Raw genomic sequence first — 23,138 nt, 5'->3', positions numbered from 1 at the left:
AAATGATCAAAATACATTTTACTTTTGAAATGACCAAAATAGCCTTTAAGTACTTGGAGGGTCTTGAAAGCTAGAAAATGACCGAAATATCCATAAACTTCTAATCAACCAAAATACAACCCAAGACCAACAAAATGACCAAAGTGCCCCTTAAAGTTTCAAAATGATCAAAATACCTTCTTACTTCTGAAATAACCAAAATAGCCCTTAAGTACTTGGAGGGTCTTGAAGTACGTTTTTGTGTAGTTTATAAAATTAAGAAAAAATTCTAGAGTTTTAAGACAAAATTGAGGAAAATTCACCATTCAAAGAAAATAACCATTTTTTACGGCCATATGTCTGTTGGAAATGACCTTTATTGTGACGGATTTACCTTACCATGTCGCTAATACCTTCTTTTCTTAAGAAAATTTTAACTATTAACAACAACCAAAAATAAGGGCATGAATTCCCCCTTTTAAAAAAATCACCAATGTTGACAGCTTAGGTCCATCGCAAATATTACATATTGGGAGGGATCCAACTCCATCACTAATACATTCTTTCTTTTAAATAAAATTAACTATTTACGATAGTTAGCATGTTTGTCGCAACACAAACTCAATTAGAAAAATAAAAAAATTAATTGCGATGGATAAATGTTGTCACAAATGTGTGAAAAGTAAGGGGAGAATTTTCCCTCCAAAATATTTTACCATTTGCAATGGCTTCATGTTTGTCACTAATACATTCTTTTATATCATAAAAAATATATATTTTGTATTTTCAACGCACAAAAGCGTCATAAGTATTAATAGTTCTAGTTTTTTTTTTTTTTTTTTTTTTTTTTTTTTTTTTTTTTTTTAAGTCATTGTAAAGCATATTTTTGACAAAAATAATAGGCATTTTTGACAGACTTATTTTGCCGTCACAAATGTTTTAATATTTGACGAGTAATTATCGACGATAGAGACTTGCCGTTGAAAAAACTAGTTTTTACGATGGCTTTTTGTTGTTGTCAAAAAAGTTTCATCACAAACAACAATCTCTTTTGTAGTGATATTCATATAATATTGTACATCTTACTCCCATTTATTGAGGTGCATTTAATAAACTTCTATACAGTCATCAATTGCTATGAAAGAGAGAGAGAGAAGTTATTGATGGATAAGACACAGAAAACTAAATGGTTCCAATAAAACTAACAATTCGCTATGCATCGTTGAGTTACAGGATGGTAATGGAACACTCTTGCGGTATTCTGCAAGTGCCCACAATGGAAAAGTGTTTCTATATATTGGATAGTGTAACATGCAGTTCTTGAAGAAGACTCCAGTGGTTTCCTATCATAACATGTAATAAGTGGTTAGAAAGTATTGAAAGCATAATATACTACATATTTTAATTCTCCTTTCTCCCACTTCTATTTGAATTCTGAAATAGAAAGTCATGCTTCAATAAGTTGGGTCTCTGTGCAAACTATTGCAAAATTTACTAGACAAGGGAAAAACTATTTTCCTTAGTGCAATTTTTCTTGTTAATATCTTCTTCTTCTTTTTTTCTTTTTTCTTTTTTCTTTTTTTTTTTAAATTTTTTTTAATGTTATTTGAAGCTATGCCAAATAAGAGGATACCTGTTGAGGGAAATCACCATCTTCCATTTGAGAATTGATTATTAACTTTGCTGCGCGATGTAGAGGTTTTGGGTCTATTTTAGCCTATTACAAGTAAAATTGTATCTATTAGAACTATTCAAGAAAAGCATATGATACCACAAAATGTAATAAACCGTTTTTGAACAACAAACTAACTTGTCCAGCATGAATAAGTCCCATCATTGCCCATGCAGTTTGTACCAAATTTGATCGATTTCCTTCTAAAGGTACATATTCCTATATAATTAAACATAAAGAGTTTGTTATTTTAACTTTTTGTCAAAGATATTATATAGAACTAGTCACATATCCACGAGATTCACGAGAATATGTCATTATTTTTTAATGGCATATAATATGTTATCTATTTTCTAAATATTCGTAAGATAATATATTACCACCAATCATCTGTAACAAAATATTTTTCTCATGTCCTAATGATGGTATCTTATTTTTATTTTCTAAAATATTTTTTTATTTTCTAATTTTTTCACATTAATGGTGTAACATCTAAAAGCTTTTCTCTATGAACTTAGTTCATCCAGAGGAATCATGATAATACTTTTCTTACTTTTTTTTTTTCCCTTCTACATATATATGTTTTTATTTTATTTATTTATACTTTATCATATATATTGAAAGATATTAATTATGAAAAGATAAAAAATCATAAGGCTTATAGATTGGTGAAACCCTACCTTGTTTGGGCATGAAAGATAGCTTTCACCCCAACCACCATCATCTTTTTGTGTTCTAAGTAGAAAATCAACAGCTTTGCGAATAGTAGGACAATTGTGGTAAGTCTTGCCAGCCGCAGCCAATCCACCTAGTGCAAACCATGAACCATAGATAAAACAAATTCCCCAAAATCCATACCTGTAGGGAAGATTCATCACGTAAATTATTTTGTAGTAAATACATCTATATAGAGCCAAAATAACAATTATAATAATACATATTTAGTGAACCATACCATGAACCATCAGGCATTTGTGTGTCTTCAAGGTATCTAACCGCATTTCTAATGGAGCTGTCAATCTCTCTCTTCCTATGCTTTGGGTGCAACTTTTCAAACAAAACAAAAGCTTGGATTGTCGATGCAGTGCACTCAACATACTCATGCTCGACAACAATATCCTCCAAGAATTCTACGGGGTTAAGCAACTGAGAGGGAAAAAAATATACATGATTAATTTTTCACAAATATATGATACAACAATCAAGACTCAGTTCCAAAATTTGTGAGGATCAACTATGGATCCTCAATAGACTAGTAAGTTTCGACAGCCACATGTATTTTTTTTTTTTTTCAATAAATATATTTTAACTGAAGCCATATGACTCATATGTTGTTTTACTTTCTTAATTGGCATGTTTTATTTTTTATTAATTCTATTAATATTATTTTATTGCACTCCCTTTTTTTTATTCTCTCAACTTGAAACAACACTTTTTTTTTCTCATCAGTGCGCTAATTGCTCTCCTATAAACATGACCAAATAATCTAAAGTGTCTATCTCTCATCTTTTAATCAATAGGGTGATATTTATCCATAGGGGCCACTCTTATTGATGAAAAGATAATTACGCATTAATTTATCGACATAGATAATTTTAATTTATTTCCAAAAGACTTTTTCAACATCATTCCAATATGGTTAAGGTACTAACATCCAACCAATGCCCAGCTCTAGCAGGCTCCCAAGCTGCAAAACCACCATTTTTACTCTGCATTGTTGACATAAACATAGTAAAATAATTAATGAGGAAATAAACAAACAACTAAGTTAAGAAAAATTAACAAAGTTCCTTCAAAGTGAATTTCACTACGCATAAAGAGTTGATTTTTTTTTGTTTTTGTTTTTTTAAATACAATAGAAAATACTAAAAAATAAAGATAATTTTGGGAAAGAAGCTTTAGAAATAAAAGTCTCTCCCAATTTAAAAAGGTCAAACTTGAAAAAGATGATTTGATTGCAAAATTGGATGAAACCAATAATTTGAATGAGAATTTTAAAAATCAAATTTCATCTCAGGTGGACAAAATTAAAAGGTTGGAAGAGCAACTAGTTGAATCTAAAACTAAAGTTGAAAAATTAACTAGTGCCAAACTTGTTGTCGAGTCTAACTCAAAAGAAAAAGATTTTTATATTCCTCCATTTAAAAGGAATAATGAAGAGTTGAAGGGTAATTTTGCTAGGATAGACAAAGGTAAAAATTCTGATGATAACGCTAAAGTTTCTAAACCTATGTCTAAAACTCCTCCTAGGTTGAAAGAAAAATCCAAATTTGTCCCCACTTGTCATCATTGTCATATTGTTGGTCATATTAGGCCCAATTGTCCTAAGTTAAGGTCTTTGTCAACCTCTAAGGTTAGACTTCCTTTTAGGACACGTGCCTTTTCATTTTCACGGCCAAAGACTCGTGCTGTGTGGGTGATAAAGGAGCTAAGACTTAATTGTCTTTCTGTCTTTCTGTTTGTCCTTTGCTTTAATTCTTCCTATTTGGAGTAGGACTCTCTTTTGCTTGATTTCTTGTGCTTTTGGAATCATGCTTTCATGCATTTGCATCTAGTTTTATGCTTTATAGCTGTTTGCTTATTTTTTTTTGTTTGTTTTTCAGTTTTTGTTTTGTTTATTTCAAAATACAAAAATTGAAAAAATCGAAAAAATACAAAAACAATGTGTTTATATATGTTGGTACTTGTGTATCTTAAATGGCTATTGAAACAAAGTTTCTAAACTTTGTATCTCTTGAAGCTTAGATGAGCATCTCAATGCACAACTAAGCAAGTGAGCTTTGTGGCTCGTGGTTGTAATGAGTACAATTAAGATTGTCTCTTATATCTCATACTCATATCACTCTTTTTGACGGGAAAAACTAGAAAATCCTAAGAGAAAGGCATAAATAACCATATCACCACTAAAGCTCGCTAATCATGTATAACATTTGTGTGTTTCAGCACAGCAAAATTGTGATGCTTTGGCTTACATAATTGGGTATTTCTTTTCTCTCTTATATGCCCATGCATGCTATGCTTAAAAGAAAAATATACAAAGAAAAATAAAAGCAAAAAGAATCAAAATCCTTTTAATATGGTTGCAAGCGTGTTTTTAGGAGATGTGAGAGTTATAGGATGTATCTCGAAGGTGATAGTCCCCATCAAACAATTATGATTGTGTGTGAGTGTATTTGATTTTCTCATGTCTCAAATCTTGATAATATGAGACAGTTATGCACTCTTGCTTTGTTTGACACACAACACGCAAATTCTTTGCTACTCTTGATACATGTGCAGGTACAATGTGATTTGGCCATCACAAATGATACATGTGTTAATATATGCTTGTTAAATTGTCTTAACTCATTTTTGAAAAATAAAATTGGTTAGAGTTGTTTAGTTGTTATGTGTGTTTTTTGATCTAGAAATTCTTTACATCTAGATTTGAGTTGTGTTTGAGTGCTTAACATGCTGCTTGGATGCTTGTTTGAGTAGCTATCTTTTTTTATTCATCTTGTGTGTTTTTCGTCCCTTAGAAAACCTTGCTTCTATCTTCTCGACAGCAGCTCGACACAAGTTTCTTCTATCGAGTTTTCTGGATTTGACATCGATAGCTTCTCGACAGCTAGGTCGATCCATTGAGCCAAATATCTGTGCTCTCTATTTGCTCGATACATTCTCGATAGATTCTTGATCCATTGAGATTTCTAAGTTGCTTCTCGATAGATTCTCGACACATATCTTGATCTATTGAGGTAGTTTTGTGTGCTATTTGCCAGCTTGATAGCTTTTTAATCTATCGAGACCCTCTTGCATCATTGTTTTTCACATGTTTTGCATCTTTCTATTATCTTGTCATCCACGTCATCTTGTTTCATTACATTCATGCATTTATATGGATTCCTTGTGTCCCTTGATCATCTTAGATCATCTTTATGTTTCTTGAGTGAAGCTTTATAGCTTCTTATACCCTTTGTCAATCATGACAAAAATGGTAAGAAAATGTGATTGCTTTTAAAGATTCTACATGTTATGGGGAGAATACATGCCTTTGTAAGGTGGAGTTGTGTTTCATCTTGTTAGGGAGAGTGTTTACCTCATTGTTGTTTTAGGAGCTTCTTTTAGCTTCTTGTACACCGGTCTTGTGCCCATTTTACATACATTGTGCTTATCTTTGATATATTTATGATGATATATGTCTTCTTCACCTATCTTTACATGTGTTGTTTCTTCTCTATCTTTATATGCATGTTTCTTTATGTACACAATCTTTATTTTTGTTTCACACATGACGCCTTGATGAGTTTTGTTTAAGTATTTCAGAAAAATAGGTTGTGAAAGTCTATCATGACGTGAACTATTTTCTTTCAAAGTTTTTCAAGAGTTTGTAGTAGGGATAGATTTATTTTGTAATACAACAAGTGGCTATGAGTTAAGTAATTTAAGATTTCTCTCTCATGATTAGTTGTTTTGTTGTGATTTTGTCATGAATTGCCAAAGGAGGAGATTGTTAAGGACATATTTTATGTAATTGGCTAATCCTTTGACAAAATGCAATTTACTTGTAATTGGGTAGATCTAGGATGAGTTTAGTACTTCAAGAAACAAGAGTTCAAGTAAAGTATTAAAGCCATGGACGGAGCCATTCATTGACTAGGGGGGCAGTGCCCCCCCCCCCCCCTTCCCCCAATTTTTTTAAATAATATAATTATATAACTATATTTTTAAGTACTAATTTTAGCAATTTCGTTCAATAAAATTACATTTTGTCCCCTTTATTGGTCATTATAAGAGAAATGCTACAATTACAATTTTTTTACAACATTTTTACAGACTATTGAGGTTGCAAATTTTTACTAGTTTGCATTTGGATCTACTACTTACATCACTTTTTTATTTACTAATAACCACTAATCACAACAAAAATTTGTAGATCTAGTATTTTCCTCCTTTTAAAGTCCACAAAAAAAATTTATAGATCTAAAATCTAAAAAAAAATACAAGCCCAAAATATTAGCCCAACAACAAAAAATACCAATAGGCAATAGCAAAGCTAAAAAAAAATTTGAGACTAATCAACCGATTTTACCAAAAACAAACAACTTAGCCCTTTAAAAAACTTTAAATAAAATAATTTTGTCCTTACCAACAAAAGACACTCTACACACATAAAATAAATAAATAAATAAATAAATAAATAAATAAATAAAAGAAAACATTTGCCGACTTAGCAATAGAGCCAAAAGCCAAAACCACTACATATAGCTAACAATAAAACCGCCCCCCTAACTCCAAGTCCTGGCTCCATCCCTGATTAAAGCCATGAAGATTGGACCAAGAAACAAATGAAGAAAAGCTGTTCATTAAAGCTCAACAGATACCTTGATAAAAACAGTATCTATCGAGATTTAAGAACGAAGCTCGACAAAAGCTGAATCTGTCGAGATCGACGAAATCAAAATTTCAAGATCTGATTTTTGTCCCTAACTGACATGTATGTGTAGGGTTTCTTTTCTCTCAACCCTAGACATATATAAGGCTTATTTTAAAGACCGTTATACATGAAGAATACATGCAGAAAGTGACCTAATGCCTTATTCTCTCTGCAAGAAGTTACTGCGTCTTTTGCGTCTTAGGGTTTTGTAACCAAGTACTTCTTGATCTTCATTGTTGATGAAGTGAAGAACTTTGCAGTCAACAACATCTTCAGGTTGCTGGAGTTAGTCACGTACTGGGATCTGTGCAAAAGGGTGGCGTTCATATATTGAAAAGTTCAGAGGTTCTGAAGCGATAGAAGGTTTGTAAAGTTGTGATTTACAAATATGTTTTATGTTGGCTTTATTCCATGACAAAAAGTGTTGTAATTGCTTCAATTTTGTTCCTTGTATTTTGTGGGATTATATTGTATTGGGTTTAGTATTAAGTCAATGAAGAGTTGAGCATGAAATGAAAATCAGTGCAATTTCTCGACTAACTCGCGAGAAGAGAATCCTGTGAAAAGAGCACGTGAGAAGCACATGCTAAAAGCTGATGAGTTATGCCAGACTGTCATTTTCGCGAGTGTCTCACAAGTAAGGCCTTCATACGAGATACCTGCGAAACTCTCTGCTTGGAGGATTTTAAGTGTGACTTTCTTACTCTTCACTCATACTATATATACTCTCATCACCCACAAAAGTATGAGAGACCATTTAGAAAGAAAAACCCTAGATAAGTTTTCTAAAACACACACACCCATCTTTTAGAGAGAGAGAGAGTTACTTGTCCTTAGTGAGAAATCATTCTAGCCTCTTCTCATTCCCTCTCCCATTGTCATACCTTGAGAGGAGATTTGTACCCAAACACATCCCACACTTTTTCAGAGTGTAGAGAGTGTTTTAGAGCTTGGGAAGCTTTGGAGATTTGTTAAAAGAAGCCGGTGAGGCTTGGTGGATGCAATTAGACGTATTGTTGGATTTGGAAAGCTAGAGAAGACATGACTCCGAGAAGTCCGTTGGTAGCAGGAGCTTGGAGTGCTCAAGTACATTAGGTAGACTAGGCTTGGAGGGTTTTTTGTTATTCGTGTACTCCATCTTTATTCTCTAGTGGATCGATTTCGACTTGAAGGGTCATGGAGAGGTTTTTTGCCGAGTTCTTTGGTTTCCTCTTCGATAACATGTCTTGGTGTTATCTTGTGTTTGCATCTCTCTTCCCTTATTCTTGTACTTTACTTTTATTGTTTGTTGTTCATGTTTATGCATTAGAGTAGTATCGGTTCATTGCGCACATTTACTTTTGTTTTGTACTTTGATTAAGTAAGAGTAAAAGTAATCTAGTCTTAACTTTTAATTGGGGGTCTAAACAAGCTCTTGTGTTTTCACACAAATCTGAGCTTTCATTGATGTTTGTTTGTTTTAACAAGGTTTATTCATAATAAATCTAATTAACAACTTGAATTTAAAACTTGTTAATTCTATCAACCGGTGTCCAAATTTCTCAACCCATATAATAGTTGTGAGAAAAGGTATGGTCCTAGAATTATTGTAATAATGTAACGTAAATGACCTATTCATGCCTACAAATTCAAAATAAGTATGCATAAAGATACACCACTAGGGAAAGTTAATCTTCACCTGTAAGGAAAGCAGGATATTCACAGCATCAAATAACCACTCAGGTTCCATTTTCTCACCAACAATCTCTGGTGGCATCATTGAGAAAAGCAAGGAACACTGTAAAGCAAAGGAGAATTGGTGACAAACAAAGTGATTATGGGTAAACGGAAACACTATTTTTCAATCAAGTATTAAACAAAGTTAGTTACCTTCAAAGCTTCTGCAGTGCAATCAGAAAGTTGTAATCCTTGATCTTGATCAGAGAAAGTCCATGATCCTTTAGACATGTGACGATACATACTTCTAAAGTCTCCAGAAGGATTGTCCTTGACCTTTACAATGTTTAAGAATTGAAAATCATATCTGAGATATTTGAATCAATACTAGGTAATGACATTTTTTAAGAATTGAAAATCATACCTGTGATATTTTTATGAAGTTGTGCCCTTTTGCCAATACAGGTCCAATTTCATTAGTGAGATCACTAGCAAGAAGAGCTTGAATAGTCAAGCTCGCATCCCACAATTGACTACCAAAACTCTGCATATAGATGACATAAATCAAGGTAAAATGTTCAATATAAACTCAAATTTAAGTCTTCACGAATTGGGTAAAATGTTCCACAATTGTTTTACAAAAACGTGTACTAACCTGCATCTTGATTCCATCTTCAGCAATCCATATGAAATCTTTCATCCTAGCAAGATGTTTCTTGAAATAATCCCCATTTGGATCTTCAACCCAACAAGCAAGCATACATATTGCCTATTAAGTGCAATTGGCTTTAGTATTGATTTTATAAAGCCTAAATTAGCCATGTTAATCGGTATTCTTGACTATAGAATCTAATTACCTTTTCCACTACTCCGACGGTAATGTATCGACTAATCTCATCTTCATAATGAATATGCTTCATCGTTACCTGAAGAGCCTTCTCTCTGACCAACTTATTTAAGGGCCAACGAGTAAGAAGAGGCTCAGTTAATACGTATAGACTATCCCAAAGCAGATCTTGTAACCAAGGATGGGGATAGTAGAGATCCTCCTGTAATAATAGTTTTGAAGAACCAATGCACATGAAGAAATTATTAAGAGCCTATATGTGAATGCACACATATCGACCATGAGGAGAAAATTAGGTAAACTCACCTTCGCACATAGATGCCGCACTTTCATCCATTTAACTTCATTGTAAGGTTGAGTATAGAGCTCCTCCCTTAATTGAAGAATTAGAGGTGTAATTGGGCCAACAAATCTTTTCCCATATATGTACGAAAAAGGCATGTACACCAACCGACAATAGATCCACATTTTGGCTACAGTTTAGGCACAAAAGACCCTTGATATAGTTTTAACTAAAATAAAAATATAGAAAGTTCTATTGTCGAAGAAGAGTAAATCCTCAACAGTGGCAGAGGCATCTAATAGAAGGGCAAACCTAATTTCTACATTATCCTAACTGTGTTAAAAAACATTTCATTATGTAAAAAGGATCAAAATTACAAAGAATTGTAAAATATGATATATTTAATGAAGCAATAATTACATATTGTGTGAACCTGGATGAATGGGAAGAAAAGAAGGAAGGAGCCAAAATTCTGGTGGCATTGGATTGCATCCAGTCCATTCAAACACGCCAAGTATCTACAACATTGCATAATAGAGTTAATTACTAGCAAATAGTCATCATTCTTGGTGAAAGCAATACAATTAGATTTTAATCTACAATACAAATTATTATCAATGTATAACTATAATTTGATATGAGACTTTGCAGGAAAAGACATACAGAAAGCCAGTTCTTTCCCCAAGAGGGTATGTGTGTAACACCACCACGATCAAGAATCCACTTCCGTGCTCTTGCACAAGCATTGTCCTGACCACCGTCTGGTCCTTCCCCAAGTATACGCATACAAATGTAGTTGAGAACTGTGCCAAACATGATGCTGTGACCTTCTAAGTGTAATCCCCAGCCACCATCTTCATTCTATTTTAATAATGATAAATTAATAACATAGCTTTTTGCCGAATATTTTTTAGCATAGTTGTTATACATGAAGTTTGAACTTAAAAAAAAAATTAAAATTAAAAAGAAGAAGAAATGAAAGACTAAAGTAACAAATTCCACAAAAACTCTAATTGCTTATTCTATAAAACATCAAAGAATATGTACTTGATGATTGTATACGTAACGAAGGATTTCTTTTCGATATTCAGCAGGGAATATTGTATTAAGATGTCCTGTAATGTAGCAACATATTACCTGCATATTTTTGGATTTAATAAAGACAATTAGCAGTTAGATGAAGATGAACACCAAAATAATTTAGTGGCAGGCATGTCATTAACTAGTCTATGATGATCACAATTTTGAACAATAATGACAACAATATAACTCACAAAGGGTGGAACGAAAAACATCGGGCCAGTGACCATCACTAGACTGCAAGGCCGCAGAGAAATGGACCGCCCTCCTCAATGCATTTGTGGCCTTTTCATCTGTGATTTCTTCTCCGTCCTCTATCTTTTCTGGTGGAATTGTTTGTTTGAAGTTTTTCTCCCTCAAAAACTGCAATAATTTTGTAAATTAAAGAAAGGATGGTGTCAGTGTCAACAATTTCTAAGGCTTTAGAAGTATGAGCAGTAGCAAAACTGACTAATACCATAGAATTTCATTGAGCAATGACACTTTTTAACCAATTCACTTGAACACTAAAAGATACCAAGGTTTGTTAGTTTTTATTCCCTTTTAACGAATCCAATTCACTTTTTCTTAGTGCTTTGATAGGAATTCTTGAGAGATTTCAACTCTAGGGCTAGACTGTCTTTTTTATGTTTCGGCTATAAAATTTTAAGTTTTATGCATAAATAGGGGATTTTTGTGTTCTGGACGTTAAACCATTAAATTGAATGCTTAAGAAGAAAAACTAAGGATCCTAATTAAAATTCATAACTCTTAGGTTAGATTATGTTTGGGTTAAGTCAATCTAATGAATTGTATCTTTAGGTATTATATTTATTACATTAAATTAGGGCTTTTCGTTCTTGTAATGTTTAAATACAATTGGATCCATAATATGTAACCAGTACATCTAATTAGGTTTTTCTATTTTGTTTTCTAAAAAAAAAAAGATTAGGTTTTTTTAACTTTAATTGGGTAAAATTAATATAGATTTGACTCATTTGAGAGTAATCAATGAATTGAAAACACTTTGAATTTATGTACATATATACAAGGAAAAAAAAGTTTTTCTCTTCAACCATTTGTATTCAAATGTCTGATCCCTGTATGTATTTGTTATCTATTTGAATTCAAATACTTTAATTATGTTTATCAAAGAAAAAAAAATACAAAAAAAAGAAACCACTACCTCCCACGTACAAAAGGAAAAAAAAAAAAGAAGAAGCTTATTATCACCATTCATTTGTATTCAAATGTCTTATTCCTATTTGCATTTGTTATCTATTTGAATTCAAATACTTTAATTATGTTTATCAAAAAGAAAAAGAAAAATTTACTTCTTCAAAAAAAAAGAGCCCACTACCTCTCACGTACAAAATGGAAAAAAAAAAGAAAAAACGTATTTAGCTAAAAACAAATGTTTTTTTGTATCAACTATGTTTTATCAAAAAAATAATAATTCAAATACTTTAATTATGTTTATCAAAGAGAAAAAAATACCCCAAAAAAAAAAAAAAACCTTATTCTCACAATCAATTTGTTTTCAAATGTCTGATTCCTATCTGTATCTGTTATCTATTTGAATTCAAATACTTCGATTATGTTTATCAAAAAGAAAATTACAAATTTACTTCTTCAAAAAAAAGAACCCACTACCTCTCACGTACAAAATGAAAAAAAAAAAAAAAATTTATATATATATATATATATATACTAAAACGTATTTAGCTAAAAGCAATTTTCTTTTTGTTTCAATTATGTTTTACAATAATAATAATAATAATAATAATAATAATACTAAAACGTTTTTCAGTTTTATCCCAAAATTTTAATGTTTTTATTTTTTTAATTCTTTAAAATATTTCAATTTTTTTTAATCTAAATTATATACAGTTATCACAAATCCTCATCCATTCACACTAACATTTATCATCTTTCTTTTGTTTGAAACTCAGTTTCTTTTTTTTTTTTTTTTTTTTTTTACTTATCACAATTCTTATCCTAATCAATAAATTCAAATGTTCAATTGGTTTTCAACTTCTTATGGTACAAAATTTCCCTCATTTGAACACATTAAAATTGCATCCATACTAGGGATAGCAATGTAAAATAACTACTACTACCCACTACTATCTCAACTCCCTTTAGCCACTATCACGTACAAAAGGAAAAAAAATCTTTTATTCTGACCACCCATTTGCATATCACATCTCCCACCTTCCTACTTCACATATTCATTCTAATTTAACAAACCCACCACTTTCATGTCAGAATCAAACGTAGCAACCTTTAAAATTTGCTAAATTTCAATATTTAAAGGTACATTATATCTAATTTCTATGGAGAAGTGAATTTTTATTGAGGTTTGTATTTAAAGGTGTGTGTTGTTGGTAGAGAGCTTGGTGAGAGAGACAGAGATCGTTGACTACAAGCCTGGTCTTAATTTCTATTGAGGTATGTATTTGATTCCTTTGTAATGTTGAGATATTTTGAGCTATTTTGATGGATTTTTGGTTTTACATTCATCATTCATGGCATTATTACATGCACAAAGTGCATGTGATGAGTCTAGTTAAATAATATTGGAGTTAGAGATATTTTCGTGTGAAAGTGATAATGTATCTATGAGAATTTTTTTTTAAAGAAATCTTTTTAGATGCTATTATGTTTCTTTGGCTTATGTGCTGAGGATCTTGGTGAAAAAAAACTTTTTTTTTTTTGTAAAAGTTAATGGATGTTTTTAGTGCATCAATTTAGGAAATATTTTTAAAAACATTTTATGGGGATAGAAAAAAGAAATTAGCTATTTTGACGGTTTTTTATATTTCTCATAAAAATTGTGTTAAAAGTTGCCTAAAATTTAAGAATGCCCTAAGAGCACCCATTAATAAGACCCTATTTCTACTTATTATAAATTGTTTACTTGTGTGATTGAATATGTCCATATCCACATATGGGATTGATTTTTAGTATCCCTCTTGCTTGAATTTAATTGCAGCAAATTTTATTTGGAGATTAGACGTGGCGAACGGGCAGTTTAGGTTGGGCCAACTAGATTGCAGGTAAAAATGATTCATTTTAAGCAGGTTAGGGACGAGTCAGGTTCATTAGATTGTGGGTTGGGTACACCGATATTTTTCACATGAGCTTTTTACTTTAAAGAAAAATAAATGCATTTGCCATTTGAAAAATAGTGCAGCAAATTACTTGATATAAAATGCATTACTTTTAATTCAACACTAATATTAAGAATGAGTTCAGCTAAACAAATTAATACTTATTCAATAATTTTAAAATTATACAAATTCCAACATAACTAACTAAAACAAAATAGCACAAAAGATAATTAAAACAAACACACAAGTTTCATTTCTACACAATATCAACATCCCAAAACATAAAATAAAATTGCAAATGCCTCATTGGATAACTAATTTGATAAAGAATTAAATCATGTAAGAAATTTTCAATCTTGAAAGCTAATTTTAAATTCTAATATCAATTGTGGTTGGCACTCTATTTCAAATTGAGAATGTACATTAAAATTTGATTGTTTACTTATTAATACATGGTCTCTTTTATAAAACCATATCATTTTTAAGCAACACACACTCTAGAAAATAACATAATTTATTTTGAAAAACTGTTTATTTTGGATTTGAATTGTTAAAAAATAGGACTAAGCATCCATAATTTATGCTAATTTCATTCATATATTTTGGCTTCACTCTTTTCACACTATTGAATGTTTCTCATCTATGTCAATAATTTTAAATATATGTTTTTAACTCTACTGTAACCAGATTATCTTGGCATATATTTTGTTATTTGATATTTAAAATCTTTACACATTACAGAATGCCTCAATCATTCATATTTCGATTTATTTGCATGCAGTTATGTAAAGTTCTCAAATGTTTCCTTAAAGTCATTATCTAAATGATGTTAAATATATATTTTTGAATGGCATTATCCAAATATGGTAAAAAAATTGATGTGCAGTTTTTTTATAAAAAAAAATTAATAATAATAATGTCCATTACATATTGCCAATTGAGTTTGACTTGTATACTGTAAAACTCAAAATAAACAATTAAATCAATAATGTCTTAATTTTTTTCTATAAAAAAAATGTTTTAAAAATGGGTTGAGTTCAGGTTGATCTGCGAAAAAAAAAAAAGAAGTCGGGTCGGGTCACTAGTCAACTGGTTTTGCTTTGAGTGAAAATATTTGGATTTGAGTCAGATATTTTCGAGTTAGGTTACCAAATTTTAACCCATTTTGCCATATTTGCCTAATGCATTTTATTTTGGAAAATATCTATTACTACAAATTATTACATAACTTTTTTGCAACAACTACAATGTGGTAGAGTGTGAGTCATGGAAAAAAAAGGCGAATTCATGAGTAAGTGATAGACAATCACTTATAGTATGTCATGTTAAAGTTGTGAAATTGTTTGTGGTCTTAAAATCACTCTATATTTTGGGGATTTTACTTGAGTGTAAAGTTGTGATTGAAAACTATTTTGTGTTGGCTTTAATTCTGTGCTAAATTTGATTGTAATTTCTTCAATCATTTTTCCTTGTATGTATGTGGGCTTCAAATTGTAAGGGATGAGCATGAGACAGTGTGAAGACTCAAGCTTCAAAGGATGAACAAGTAGTTTTCGCAAGTGTCTCGCGAGAAGCTTACTAGCGAAAGAGCCACGTGTAAAGCACATGACTAGAAGATGAAGAGTCATGCCAGGCTAGAGGTTTTCACAAGTGTCTTGTGGGTAAGGCCATCCGCGAAGGACTCGTGAAACTTTCTGTTTAGTAAAAAGTGAAGTTTTGCTTTACTAGGTCTTTACCCACACTTTATGTACCCTCATTACCCACAAATTGTAAGGAGTTCTTTTTAGAGAGAAAACCCTAGAAAATACACTTGAGAGTTAAAGATTTTCATACTCACAATCATCTATAAATTTCTTTGTAGTTTTCCTTAACTCCTACCTCTCCGTCTCTATATCCTTGAGAGGTTGCTAGCCTAAACACTTACCACACCTGTACTGAGTGTAAAGTGAGATTTTGGTGCTGTTGGGAAGCATTGGAAGGAGCCATTCATTGGCGGATGCAATCGGGCTGAATTGCAGGATCTAAAAAGCTAGAGAAGACAAGGCTCCGAGAAGTCAGATGGTAGCAGGAGCTTGAAGGACTTAAGTACATGAGGTAGACTAGGCTTAGAGGGTCTTTTGTTATTCATGTACTCCAACTTTATTCTCTAGTGTTAGAGAGTTGTAGAGAGGTTTTTCGCCCAATTCTTCGGTTTCCTCTTTAATAACGCGTCTCTGTGTTATCTAGTGTTTGCATCTCTCTTCCCTACTCTTAAACTTTCCTTTTATTGTTGATGATAGATGAATATGGCTTAGGGTAATGATAATGGTTGTTTGCACTTCTTTACTCTTGTTCCGCATTTAGTATAAGTTAGAGTAAAAGCTATCTAATCGTAATTTTAATTTGGAAGTCTAAACAAGCTCTTGTGTTTTTACACAAATTTGAGCTTTCACTAAGTTTAATTCAAAAACATTAAATTGCTTTGGTGGCTGTGTCATTTAAACTTAAGGACAAAGTTTAGCTACGAAATTGGTTGTAACCTTAGATTACAACCTTAATATATTTTGGAGGTGAAATTTTGATAAATCTACTATTGGATTACATCTTCTTCTTATATCCTCTATACTTGCAAATTTTTTAGAAAATTAAAGATCAATAGCTATATCATTAATAAATTGTTTAAATTGAAATTTTTTGTAATTTAAAATTATGCATAAAACACAAGCTTATAAATCACATAGTAAATAATATCCGATTGACACAAAATTTGACATATGTATTAAAAGAGTAAATAATTTGAAATTTAGTTATTAGATTTTTAAAATATGTAGTAATGCTTATTTTATTGAGTAAAATTGTAGTTTTAGACTACAACCAATTTTGTAACTAAATTTTATCCTAAACTCAATACCTATTTATTCTTTTGGCCTACTTCTCTCATTATTATTTATTTTTTTTTGGGACAAAATTTAGTTACAAAATTTGTTGTAGCTTAAGGCTACAACCTTACTCAATATCTTTTAATTGGAGGTGAATTTCGACAAATCCACTGTTGAATTACATTTTCTTCATATATCCTCTATGCTTGTAAAATTTCTAGAAAATTAAAAATCAATAGCAATGTCATCAAGAAATTGTTTAAATTGCAAGTTTTGTAATTTAAAATTATGCATAAATTATAATCGTATAGATCATATAGTAAATAATATCCTATTGGCACAAAATTTGACATGTGTATTAAGAGAGCAAAGAACATGCAATCCAACGGTTAGATTTTCGAAATATGTAAAAATGTTAACAATATTGAGTAATGTTGTAGTGTTAGGCTACGATCAATTTTGTCCATTTTTTTTAATCTACTTAATATAAATTTTTTACTCGTGCGGTTATGTATGACTACATCCACAATCTATTTCTCTCATTAATTTATTGTAAAAGAAATCAAGTTCCACTATGATAGAAAATTGTGTTGCAATGTATTCAAAAACAATTACTGTATTTATTATTTTGTTAATAATTTGTTAATACAAAATGGATATTAGTTTGGATTTTTATGGAAAAAAATATTTTCAAACTTTGACTCACCTCAATTAAAATTCTGGCTTTCCCCCGTTTCATATTAACGAAGGAAAACATGAAAAGAAGAAGAAAGTAATAGTTATATATCAAGTAAATTAACCTTGATTCAGAAAAACAAAATTTGAGTCGTAAATGATCTAGCTTACTTTCAAAAACAAATGGAGGAAGAGAATCTATAACTATAAAGATGCGATTATTACTAATAATAATAATGATAATTAATAAGTGAAAATTTCAATACAATGGTTGAACTTCTATATATAGGATGTATAGGATTTGACTATACAAAATACAAAATTAAAAACTCATAGCTAAAAAAGCAAAAATCACAACTTGGACTGTGGAGAAAACCATATCAGTATAAATTGGAGAGAGGAGGGCTAGGAGGATAGGAGGCTTGAAGGGTACCTGCATTCGCCATATAAGATCACTGCTGGCCCTGACTTGACGTCTATTCTTGTAGAAATTTTGGCGTGCCTCTTCAACCTCAGCTCGCTCTTCTGGGGTACCAGCTTCAGGGTCAAACACCCATGTTTGTCTTCCAGCAAAGTTATTTGTGCTAAAGAGGTAAGGATCATTGCTACCATCTCCTATCTTCAGCCTCCACATTCTGTTTTAGCTTCAATAGAACTGCACGGCTGCCAGTGATTATGACCAATCTTTGAGCACTCATAATTTTAACATCAAAGTTTGGATTGTACAAAATAATTATAACCCTTCAAAAAGAACTTCTAAATGACCATTTACATTATATACATATGGGGCTACCTCAAGATATTGTGGTCTTGCACTTCTCAAGGCTGTAGCACTCAAGGCAGGTGTTGTGTGTCTGGAACTTCAGACCAATGTGGAATTGGCCTACAAGACAAGACGAACAAAAGTAGACCTGCGTAGTTTTGTGGTCTTCCATCGACATGTTGAAAGGTCCCTTTATATAGAAAAACCTATACCCGTTTGTTACTCTCTCTCCCTTGGCTTAAATATTAACATATTAACATTAATTCGTTGCCTATCTCTCTAGATAAGCAATTAAAATTAAAATATTAACTATTTAGTGTGATTTAAACCTCATAACCTATGGTGTCTGTTTTTAATAATATCTCTATATTATCAAATTAAGACACCAATTAGTTTTTGGTGTAGGCAGAAGTTGACCCTCAGATCTCTTATGCGAAGTCAAATGTAACGCAAAATAAAAATGTTCCTTGTAGGATTTTCATAAATAATAAAATTTTAATAAATCTTACTTTTAATTAGCCCTTTTTATTTAATTAATTTTCTCCTTTAAAAAAAATCCCTTATACATAGGGTTTCATTCTTCTCTCTAATGTTCAAAAAATTTTATTTGCATTGTTCACATTTGAAATCATTTTCAAAACGTTATTCTCATCTATCTCCATTAAGAAGTTAGATGTTAAGTCAATAAGTCAATTAATATGATAGTTGGTATAATTAAAATGAGATGTATTACATCCATAATATTTGTACAACACTTTCATAATAGTAAGTGTTATTGGTTTTATAAAGTTGTGATTTCTAACTATATTGTGTTGGCTTTAATTCCGTGTCAAATTTGATTGTAATTTCCTCAATCATTTTCCCTGTATGTATGTGGGTTTAATTGTAAGGGATGAGTGTGAGAGGTCGATGAAGAATCAAGTTTCAAAAGTTGAACAAGTGGATTTTGCGACTGGCTCGCGAGAAGCAACCCACAAAAAGGCCACGTGTAGAGCACATGACTGGAAGATGAATAGTCATGCCAGGCTATCATTTTTGCAACTGTCTCGCAGGAAGGGCCAACCCATGAAGGACCCGCGAAAGTTTCTGTTTGGCAAAAGTTGTGTTTTGCTTTACTAAGTTTTTACCCACACTATATGTACCCTCATTACCCACAAAGTGTAAGGAGTGTTTTTTAGAGAGAAAACCCTAGAAAATACACTTGAGAGTTAGAGATTGTTATTCCCACAATCATCTTCACATTTCCTTATGGTTTTCCTCAACTCCTACCTTTCCATTTCTAGATCCTTGAGAGGTTGCTAGCCTAAACACTTACCACACCCATTCTAAATGTAAAGTGAGATTTTGGTGCTGCTGGGAAGCATTGGAAGGAGCCATTCATTGGCGGATGCAATCGAGTTGAATTGTGGGATCCGGAAAGTTAGAGAAGATAAGACTCCAAGAAGTCCGTTGGTAACAGGAGCTTGGAGGGCTTAAGTACATGTGGTGGACTAGGCTTGGAAGGTCTTTTGTTGTTCATGTACTCCAACTTTATTCTCTAGTGGATCGATTTTGACTTAGAGGGTCACAGAGAGGTTTTTCGTCGAGTTCTTCAGTTTCCTCTTTGATAACATGTCTCAGTGTTATCTTGTGTTTGCATCTCTCTTCCCTACTCTTTAAACTTTCATTTTATTGTTGATGATAGACGAATATGGCTTAGGGTAGAGTTATCAGTTCATTGCGCTTATTTACTCTTATTCCACAGTTAGTCTAAGTTAGAGTAAAAGCAATCTACCCGTAATTTTTATTTGGGGGTCTAAACAAGCTCTTGTGTTTTAGCACAAATCTGAGCTTTCAGGTTCTAACTTGAATTTACAACTTAAATTACTTTTTTGCTCACCTATAATAGCAAATAATAACTTATCATCTATGATTTGTCGTGAAAACGTTGTGATCATTTTTTTTTCATTTTAATTTTCTCTTATCTTCTTCATCTTGACAGCTGTTGTACCTAGCCTTCTAACCCACATCAGACCTCCCAAACCACCAATTACATTTACCAAAATCTCAAAACACATTTGTAAAGTTGTAATTTCCAACTAGCCTCTATTGGCTTTAATTCTGTGCCAAATTTGATTGTAATTTCTTCAATCATTTCCCTATATTTATGTGGGTTTATTTGTAAGGGATGAGTGTGAGAGATTGGTGAAGAATCAAGCTTCAAAGATGAATTAGTGCAGTTTGCAACTAGCTTGGAAGAAGCTTGTGAGATGAGTAACCCGTGAAAAGGCCATGTGTGAAGCACATGACTCGAAGCTGAAGAGTCACACACAACTGTGAAGTTCACGAGTGTTTCATGAGAAGGGCCATCTCGCGAGGTACCTGCGAAACATTTTGTTTGGAAAAAAGATAAAGTGCTTTACCAAATTCTTTACCCAGACTATAAATACCCTCATTACCCACGAATTGTAAGGAGTGCTTTTCAGAGAGAAAATCATAGCAAATGCACTTGAGAGTTAGAGACTATTATTCCCACAATCATCTACACATTTCCTCTTGATTTTCCTTTACTCCTACCTTTCCATCTCTACATCCTTGGGAGGTTCTTAGCCTAAACACTTACCACGCCCAATCTGAGTGTTGAGTGAAGTTTTGGTGCTATTAGGAAGCATTGGAAGGAGCAGTTTAGTGGCAGATGCAATTGGCTGAATTGCAAGATTCGGAAAGCTAGTGAAGACAAGACTTCGAGAATTCCGTTGGTAGCAGGAGCTTGGAGGGCTCAAGTACATGGGGTAGACTAAGCTTGGAGGGTCTTTTGTTATTCGTGTACTCCAACTATATTCACTAGTGAATCGATTTCGACTTAGAGGGTTGTGAAGAGGTTTTTCGCCGAGTTTTTTGGTTTCCTTTTCGATAACACATCTTGATGTTATCTTGTGTTTGCATCTCTCTTTCCTACTCTTTAAGCTTTAATTTTATTGTTCATTGTGGTTGGATATGGCTTAGAGTAGTGTTATTGGCATATTGTGCTTATTTACTCTTATTCCGCACTTTTGACAAGTTAGGGTAAAAGCAATCTAGTCGTAATTTTTAATTTGGGGTTTGAACAAGCTCTAGTATTTTCACACTAATTTGAGCTTTCAACATTCTACAAAATTATTAAAAATATGAAAAAAAAAGAAAAAAAGAAAAAGGAAACTAAAAATTAAACACATTCTACACTTTTTTTTTCTTTCTTTTTTCTGCGACTCTTCCATGGCATGTGCAATTTTGGTTAGCTGTGGCTTTGAAGAATAGAGAGATGTACTATCGATTGCCTCAATGGATGTATATTAGTAAGATTTCCCTAATTTAACGCCATTGTGATTTTTGTTTTTTTTTGTTTTTTGTGATGCACACAAGACCAAATTGCTTCAAGTTTTAGGCTCTTAAGAGGGCTAACTCTTTGCGTGATCAAGGAATCTCAAGAAGAATGCCAAAGGGAAACCAAGCCAAAGGAGAAAATGAGGGACAATTCATTGGAGGCGTTGTGGAGATGTTGAAGAGCATTTCATTATGCCTAACTAACTTCATCCTAAGGTTTGAGAGTTATGTCAATCGTACCCCTCCTTCTAAGGACCTCACCCAAAACACTTGTGTGGTGTGGGTGAAGAAGGGTACTCATGAATGATTACTCACTATGTCCATGCATTAATACTTTCAATGTATTAGGGTTATAGTTTCATGCATCATGGCATATGCATTCTTCTAGGGTCATTGCTTTTGCCCTAGCATGTTTCTTTTATGTCTTTGTTTTGTTTACCTTGTTTTTGTTGATATTACTTTATTGTTTTTTTTTTTAAGTGTGTTAAAAATTCAAAAACCCATAAAAAGTAAAAAATCTCAAAAAGTTTGATCACTTGTGTTGTGTATATCATGTGTTGAGTTTGGCCTAATACCTTCGTACTAATGGCGTAGTGCATTTACGAGCTTAGCTTGTTATGTACGCACATTTTTTTTTAAGTGAGCAAAATTTAGAAATCTATGTTTGATTGTTGTAAATATATCTTCAAGCTTGTCATGAATGATTGATCAATAGTCTTGTTTGATCTTGATACATGCGTAGGCACAATCTCTTCACATTTATTTTTATGTCAAAAAGCTCTACAAACGTCAATCTTAAAAAAAAAAAAAAAAAGAGTTGAAAAATCCTTGCTTTGAAAACTAATTTGACTAGAAAAAGGTGGAGCAATTTGTATTCAAAATGTATGATGCCAAAGCCAAAGGCTTATTACTCAAAGAAATATGAAAAATTTCATGGCATCATTGCTAAAAAAAATTGAGTTGTATTGATCAAAAAGTTTGAAAAATGGAAGTCAAATGAAAAGCTTTCAATCAAATGTAAACACTTTGATGGGGAGTCATATATGTTCATTGTTACTAGTGAGATAGGTCACTTGACTTCATGCTAGTTGTGTAAGACTTGATTGAATTGATCATTGAAGCTTTATACTAGACTATGGACTAGTTCATACTTGATTCACACATACAACACACAAGACTAATGTTCAATGAATGCCTATTTCATTTGTGTGATTGTACATGTTCAAATGTGATTTGTGTATTCTCAATTACCTGATGATCAAACCCAAAAAGATTTTTGAGTATTTTATTTGTTTTTGAGAATTTTTTTGTTTAGCACTTGTGTGTTGAAATTTTTTCCAAAAAGCCAAATCTGTTTTGTTGAAAATCTTCTTCAGAGGCATTTTTGCGAGTAAGTTGCAAGTAAGCTATCTCGTAACCTAATCGTGAAAATGAGGAAGCTAATTTTCATTTCTTCCAAAATTTTACACAGAGAG

The 23,138-nt window shown here is 32.0% G+C and overlaps 1 pseudogene; it reads right to left on the bottom strand.

Annotated features, from left to right (window-relative positions):
• Positions 1 to 1,016: 1,016 nt before the first annotated feature.
• Positions 1,017 to 18,476, bottom strand: LOC115992018 (annotated as a pseudogene).
• Between the last annotated feature and the right edge of the window lie 4,662 nt (positions 18,477 to 23,138).

The sequence above is a fragment of the Quercus lobata genome, chromosome 5 (assembly GCF_001633185.2).
Source record: "Quercus lobata isolate SW786 chromosome 5, ValleyOak3.0 Primary Assembly, whole genome shotgun sequence".
Classification (NCBI taxonomy): domain Eukaryota; kingdom Viridiplantae; phylum Streptophyta; class Magnoliopsida; order Fagales; family Fagaceae; genus Quercus; species Quercus lobata.
This window is presented reverse-complemented; position numbering and strand designations above follow the sequence as displayed.